Raw genomic sequence first — 8,687 nt, forward strand, 5'->3', positions numbered from 1 at the left:
TTTCACGGTCATATGATAACTCTGTTTCTCCTGGGAAATCAGGGTAAGGACAGTTAATGTCACGACTGAAACAATGATGATCTAGAACACTTAAGCTGGTGAGCCATCTCCTATGCCATGGTGTGTGCTTAGTATCATCCTGCTGGAGGGGAAAGTAGATCTGATAACCTCTGAAAGGCTTTGTCTGTACTACCATGATTCTCTGAATAGCTTCTTTCACCATTGCTTCATCAGAGAATCCATACAGCTGATGCCTTTGTTTTGTAAAGGCCACCCTGTGCACAGTGGCAGGAAATACAGCACCTCTCTTACCACATCATAGGTGCCTTTACTGAAGGTGACATCTTGATAGCCTTCAGGCTTGCTCTTATTCCCAAATGCCTAGATAAGCAGAATAACATTGTTATGGTGGTCCCATAAATTGAATCATTTTGAAAAAGGTCACAGTGGTTGGGCTTTTCCATAGGGGGTTTACTATGACATACAGAGTAGTAGAAATGAATGTATTGTGTGTCATTAATCTGTTAGTTCAACAGAACTTCCTTGAGATCAATCCAAATTTGAGAGTGCTTCTGAAGTCTGAAGAACTTTTCCTTTTCTAAAATGGGAACTGAGATAGAGATGTAGTTTCAAACCTCATGGGATAATTTAGTCTAATTGTAGGTATTGAAAACCCATGTGAGCACCTACCATGCACCAATTAAGTGAAATATAAACAGACACTGTGCAAAAGCACTATTTCTCAAGAATTGAAGCTCCCTGAATAAATTATCAGATAAAATTCTTTTAAGCAACAGTTTTATAATATCGAATGGACATTGTGGGTCTCGTGTGGACAATATGTGATCTAAACAAAATGGGAGCAGTTCAACTTTGAACATTTGCCCTGCTCTTTTTGGAGGGAAGGGAATGAAGGATGTGAAAGAAATTGGTCTAAAAGTTGGAAGGATCTTAGATCTCCTATCACAGCTTCTCTATAACTGCTTATAGGACTTAGAGAAGACAGCCATCTGGTGCCTCACATTCTCCAATACAATATGGATAAAATACCTGCTTCACAAAAAGACACAAATTGAGTATGATATGTGGAATGACAGTTACCTTAGTTCTTAGGAGAAGCCACACACTATAAAAACAAAGTATTTTCATCTGTATTGTGTATTATTCAGTCATTCAGCAATAGTCATTGTGCACTATGTGTCAAGCACTATTCTAAGTGTGGGAATGAGTAGAGAACACAAGAGACAAAAAAAAAATCTCGTCTTATTAAGAACCAGCATTTAATGGAGGAAGACAAAAGGAAATAAACAACAAAAAATTATATATTGGAAGACAGTAGGTTGGATGGAGAAAAAATGAAACAGGGGAAGAAGGCAGGGAAGTCTAAGATTGGAGATGGATTCCAACTTTGAATAAATGATGCTCTGGGAAAACCTCACTGAGAGCAACAGTTGAAAAGCACTTGAAGAGGGAAGTGAGATGAATTATGAAAATGAAGATATATGGAGAAAGAATCTCTGGGGCAGAGGACACACAGGTGTGAAGAATTTAAGATGGAAACATGACTCTCTGTTCAAGGAACGATGAGAAGGCCAAGGTGGCCAGCCGGTGGGAGGAAGACCAGAGAGTTAGCAGGAGGCCAGATGCACAGAGCCTTAGAGCTCATTAAAAGGATTTGCTTCTCTCAGGCAGATGAGGAGCCATTGGGAAACTTTAATCAGAAGAGAAACATGGTCTGACTTGTATCTTAAAGGTATTCCCCTGGCTGCTGTTTTGAGAATAGATGTGTGGGAAGGTGCCCAGGTAATAAGCTGTTATAGTAATGCAGTTAGTGGTTAAGGCAGAAAGGTAGCAATGGATGCAGTGAGAGATGATCACACCATGTATTTTAGAGGTAGAGACCGCAGGATTTCCTATTGGAATGAACTTGAGGGTGAGAGAAAGAAAGGAGTCAGGGTGACAGCATGACTGTCATCCTAGCAAATGATAGAATGTACTGGCCATTGTAATTCCACTGATGTGACACTAGCTCAATTTCAGGGAATTTAAGGCAAATAATTTAACATTATCTCTTCTTCCACATTTGTATGTATCTTTCCAAGTGATAAAAACGTGAATATTCAATAGGGAAGTTTTAACGACTTTGACTAGGGGCGCCTAGGTGACTCAGTCGGTTAAGCATCTGCCTTTGGCTCAGGTCATGATCTTGGGGTCCTGGGATCGAGCCCCATGTCGGGCTCCCTGCTCACAGGGAGCCTGTTTCTCCCTCTCCTTGCCATTCCTGCTCTCTTGCTCTCTCTCTCTCTCTCTCTCTCTCTCAAATAAATAAATAAAATTTTTTTTTAAAAATACTTTGGTTGAAAAATAAATAAATAAATAAATAAAATAAAAATACTTTGGTTGAAAGAAGCTATAAAATAAATTTTATATATATACATATACATATAACTTTATCCTATATATATATAACTGTATAAATGTACATAACTATATATATATAGACTTTAAAAGGCTCACTTAATCCTAACAAACTGTCTGTGAAGTAAAAATAGATCCACATGAAAGGAACAATATGGTGTTATTACCCAGGTTTTACAAATGAAGAAACCAAGGCCCTGAGAAACCATCATGCAGCTAGGACCAGTTCTGATTCCTTCTCCAGAGAACTACCATAAACACTGCCTCTCTGATCACATTAAACCCATGCGTGTTACTTTTATAATAAAAATAATGATTTCTATGTGGAAGGCTCTTGGGTTTCAACAACGAATGAACCCCTCCTCTTCCAGAGAATGTAGGTTGGTATTATAAGTAAGACACAATGGATTACCAGTTGGCTTTTTTTCCTCTTTAAATCTTATTTCCCCATCCTTCAAGTCAGAGAGTCATTAATCGGCAGCTTTGTCGTTCCATATGCATTAAAGCTAAACTGTGAAGATTGACTTGAAATGCAAATGCTGTTTTAACACCTTTCCAGCAAATACTACTTATACTAATGCCAGGCAAATAGCGAGATCAGGAGATTGTGAAACTCAGTTTTTTCTCCGATTCAACTGTCTCTATTTGCTATCCTAGAATATTCTGAAGGCAGTAAGTCATGCTAGAAGAGAAAGTTTATAACAATTTGTATTTCCTCTGCTGTGGGGCAAAGAAAACCTTAAATGTCGGTTTTATAGTCTTCTGTACTCCCCAGGGAATTTAGGTATGCAGAGCTTTGGCTGAGATAGGAAAGGAACAGCTCAGAGGTGGAGGCTGCTGCTTAAAATGTTCCTTTGTTTCATTTTTTTCCTGTTATTGTATATGAAACTTTGAAACCATCCTGACTTTCCATTCCAGAGGCACAGGCCAGCACAGGTGCCAATTGCCAGGACTGCTTGGATGAAGGGCATACACCGTTACCAGCTTTTATGGGGCTCAGAGAGAACGCAGAGGGGGTTTCATGGAGAAGTTTTACTATGAGGTTAAGATGTTTGCATACCAGGGGGGCCACGGTAGCTCAGTTGTCTAAGCATCTGACTCCTGATTTCGACTCAGGTCTTGATCTCAGGGTCCTTAGATCAAGCCCCGAGTGGAGCTCCATGCTCAGTGGGGAGTCTGCTTGGGAATCTTTCCCTCTGCCCCTTCCCCCACTCATATGCACACTTCACCTCTCTCTCCCTCTCAAGTAAATAAATAAATCTTAAAAAAAAAAAAGATGTTTGCCTATAAGGGTAAGCTGTAATCCTTTGCTACCTTTGGGTGAAAGGTGTCCTGTAAGGAAATTCAATAAGGGAGATCTTCAGGTTAGATAGAAGGTGGAATGAGGTAGGGTACGAGTAGTCCCCAAAACAGAGTGGAAATTCAAGGCTATGGGTCCTAAACTCAGTCTGTGTTTACTTGTCTTGTAGGCTGCTGCGCACAGTGTCTAAATTGTCGCTGCTTCCATTTCCTTATCTATGGATTACAGCATGCCATGGGGATAGGTGTCGTGTCAATACATAGATACCATCATTTCTTGGAAAATAAGCGCTTTGTTGAGACGACAGGGCTCTCTTTTCTGTAGAACAGGGTGTGAACCAGAGCTCCTGGGTCTCACTCCAAAACTCTGAAGATATTCAGAAGATGCTATGGACAAGGCACTTTGCTTGACTTTAGGTAGGTTACCCAACGACTGTGCAGAACTTTGGGAGATCTGCTTTATTGTTCTTTTGGGTATATTACTCTGAAGTGATGGACTTAAAGACCTTCCGGACTAACCACTGTGCCATGTTGAACAGCAAAGCCACTTTAACTTGCTAGGTTTATTCTCATACTCTCACCTGTGCCACCTCTCCTCTCAAACACCATGCACACACACACGGGATATCTCCTCACACTGGTCATTTGCCGGACCGATCCCGATGATTTGAGGGATGTCAAAACGCTTTCTGCTGCCAGATTTATGCACCCCTAAACTCTTCTCCTGTTATGACACTGAAACCTGTTATTAAAATGGAAAGGAGAAGAATCAAATCTACTCTGTTGTTGCTCATAGCATCAGTATGAGCACTGGGTTTGAATCCCAGCTCTGTCGCTCACTAGCTGTGTGATGCCTCTGAGGCTCAGTTTTATCCTCTGTGAAATGGGCACATTAATAGTACAGGCCTTATAGGATTTTCTATGGGAGGTATAAGCAATAATGATACAAAGTGCTTACAATCTCGCCTAATATGTAATAAACACACAATAAACACACTTTTATGATTATTTCTGGTTCGCCCATCTTCAGCCAGAAGAGGAAGGGCGAAGTGTTATATTTGCACCAACCATTTATGAGGGTTCAACATAATTTTTATTTTACTCCTGTTGATGGTAAATTTTAAGGGCTTGTAAGAGTTGCCTCGTCCTGTAGACAAAGACCATTCCAATCACTCTATTGCTAATGACTGGAGTGACCTCTAGTGGTACCTTTATCATACTGGGCGGGGGAGGGGGGTGACCACTCAAAGGCCACTGCTAGCTAACATCAGCTTTTACTATTTTGCTTGTAAGCCCAAAATTCACAAATTGCTTAAGTGGAAACTAATGTAGTGTTTAATTGGGTTGACTGATTTCATAATGAAAATATTAACATTCACAAAGTAGTTTCAACGGTCCCTTCTGAACATCACCACACCCGTGCCACTATCTGGGTTTGTTTTCCATTACTGCTAAGTCAGAAGAGTCGTTCATTCATTTTCAGTTAAAATGGGTTGGTTGTCTCCCATGTGCCTGACACTGTGCTAGACAGGAAGAGACAGATAAAGATGAAAAATGGCCAAGCCTCTGCTCTTAAGGAGCTCCTTACTGAGTGAATGATTTGGGGGACAGTTTGAAGAGCAAAGTACTAAAAAAGTGTCTGCTTCTCGGAATGTACTAAAAAAGATGCCAGCACAAAGAATTAGCACTGTTTGGTGCTTTCTGGAATTGTAGACAATCTTTCTTTTTCTAATAAGGGAAGAAACAGACCCCCTTTAAACAAAGAAAGCGAATAAAGTATCATGTCCATCAAAATACAAAAGAATTCTCTTCCACGGGCTGGGAAGTATTGGCTGAGTGTAGAGTCAGGTAGCAAAAAAAGACAAGTACACTGCTATGGTTTTGTTTTTTTAAATCCATATGAAATAAAGCAAATTCAAATTCTAAAAATCCTTTAAAGAAGTTATTTTAAACTTGTTTCATTACCAGCAATCATATCTCCCTTCTTTTTCTGGATAATTCTACTTTCAAATAAACTTACTCCTTTCTATAAAGCAATGCATTAATAAGTAGGCAAGTAAAGATGATAACTTTTTAGAGCTTGGTATAAATTTTCGTGTAACTAAGTTCACAAGTCAGGAAAATATTTTGTCATATCCTATTTTATCTCGTAGAAGATTGGCAATGTACATCTAGTCTGTGTCTAAAGAAGTAGGATTCCCAAAGAGAACGTTAGTGCTCTGTTATAATACCTGCCCTTCAATCATTTTTATTTGATGGCTATACGAAGCTAAGGAATATTTTTTGCTACACATGAAAAGTATAATTGTCTCTTATTTCTCTACTCACTCTCCATGAAGACTTTAGTGACGACTAGTTGACAAGCTAATAACCTTCAAAGAGCTATTCAGACATGGCAGGCATTTAGAAATTATTCAAGCCTAATTCAATCTAAAGGCCGCAAAATGAATTCACAAAATCTCAAGTTCCTCCCTTTTAACTTTATTTTTTTTGTAAATTTATTTTTTATTGGCGTTCAATTTGCCAACATATAGAATAACACCCAGTGCTCATCCCATCAAGTGCCCCCCTCAGTGCCCGTCACCTAGTCACCCCCCCTTGTAACTTTATTTGGCAATACTATGGCGATAATTCCCTCCACCTATAATGTAACTGGAATTTTCCTGAAATATTAGGCTTGATCATTGCGAATTCTGTTCCATTTTGTTTTAAGGTTTCTATTTAGTTGCTCACTTATGTTCATTCTCATAGTCCTGGGAGTACAGACACAGTCCATCACGAGCACCCAAAACGTTTTGTTTTTAAAACTTATTTGTTGGTTTATTCTTACTTATGTTTTCTTTATTCATTACATCTGGTTTTTTCTTCTTATTTATTCCTTATTCTACTGAGGATTCACCTTATTTATTCTTAGCTGGTCCTCAGTTTAAATAAGCATTAAGACATTCAACAGGATGTACCACGTCTGATGAGGAGCTGGAATAGGATGGAACATGCAGTTCATAAAGAAATATTACAGAAAAGATGTATAGGGAAAAAAACCCAGGTTGAAAATTATAACATTACCTGTCCCTGGGGAGTCTTTGATTTCTCACTGTCAGATTTTGTTGACTCAATATTTTATTTGCTTTACACTTATAACTACATTTACAATCTAATAGTCCATCATAGGCAATTAATATCCTTAGTCAACACTGAGTGGTAATTTGGACACAGTTAAACAGCTTATGCTTTTCTAAGCACTTGTACTAAACATTGGGCTAACATTAAGTTTGTTTGCTACATTGCTTTTAGTTATTTGAACTTCTATATCACCACTTAAAACAACTATCAGCACATGTCTAAAACAAATAAAAGAGGTTAGTTGGCAGCACAGATTTAAAAACAACTTCTCATGCTAACTGGGAAAAGCTATAACATTTGGATATCTAGCTTCAATTCCAGGGAAATAATAAAACTGGGTCAGGTCTTCATTAGAAAAGTGTTAGGGCTTATTGGGTATCTACCTCTGCTCTGTGAATTTTAGAAGTAAGTAGATGTAACTTCCAGAAGCCTCAGAAAATATTGGGAGATACAATCGTTATAATTATGCCTTTGTTTTTTTTTTTTTTTTTATTTATGATAGTCACAGAGAGAGAGAGAGAGAGAGAGAGAGCAGAGACACAGGCAGAGGGAGAAGCAGGCTCCATGCACATGGAGCCTGATGTGGGATTCGATCCCGGGTCTCCAGGATCGCGCCCTGGGCCAAAGGCAGGCGCCAAACCACTGCGCCACCCAGGGATCCCGATGCCTTTGAAACTTTTCAAGCTAGCGTGTTCTTTCATACCATTCCGTTTTATCCACACCCGTTTTTGCTTCATCTCCTTTGGAGTATCATCCACAGGTTTGAGGTGTTTTGCTCCTTAGCTAATTGCTTCTCTCAGCAGTTTGCTGCCACCTAGTGTCCAGGATGGGCAGTCATGCATTAAATCAGATTTGGTGAGTGACAGCAACTTGACCCTCACCAGAGAGCGCACAATGCAAAAGCTGGCATATGAGAGTTGTGATAATGGCTCTCATGATGATCCAATAATGCCATCAGGTAAGATTCAACTCCCATTAATACGTACCTCACCGTAAGAATGACCAGGAATGGGGTGGAAACAGTTCCAATCTCAAGTTTAAACTAGAAAACCAACTTACACATTTTCAAGCAACTGAGTTTCTTTCTTTTTTTTTTTTTTTAAGATTTTATTTATTTATTCATGAGAGACACAGAGAGGCAGAGACACAGGCAGAGGGAGAAGCAGGCTCCCTGTGGGGAGCCTGATGCAGGACTCAATCCCAGGACCCTGGGGTCACGACCTGAGCCGAATGTAGACGCTCAACCCCAGAGCCCCTCCAGATGCCCCTCAAGCAACTGAGTTTCAAAACTTATTAATTATGAGCATTCTTCTGGCACCAGCCCTACCACATGAGTTTAGAGAACACAATCCAGAAGATTTAGTAGAATTTCAGAGGGATTTATACTGAGTTCTGCCAATTTTAGGAGTACTTTTCAATACTAAGTCCCAGTATAAGGGAAACTTCTCCTTATTTTGTCTACAAAGTGTTAGGCTTCCTCCACTTTAATCTTCCATTTATATCCAGCTACAATTGGATGGCATATTACTTCTGAAAGTCTAGTTGTTACTAGGATATGACAAACAGTGTTTGACAGCCACTTTTCTTTCCAAGCCTGTTCCACTTATAGCTGTTCTGAAGAATAGACTTCATTTTGAGAAGTGAACACAGGGCCGTTACATAAAGTCTGATTGATGGCAGTTAAGGTGGGCAGGAGTTATCAAAATCTGAAAACGAAGTGTTTGAAGGGGAAGGAATGTATTATCATTAAAGGAGTGGGAGGATAGGATTGCCTGCTCTGGCTGAATGATGGGTTGGAAGCACCAGCCTTCATCATAGATCCCAACAATGGAGCCCGGCATCCTCGA

Source organism: Canis lupus, chromosome 35 (assembly GCF_003254725.2).
Source record: "Canis lupus dingo isolate Sandy chromosome 35, ASM325472v2, whole genome shotgun sequence".
NCBI classification, from domain to species: domain Eukaryota; kingdom Metazoa; phylum Chordata; class Mammalia; order Carnivora; family Canidae; genus Canis; species Canis lupus.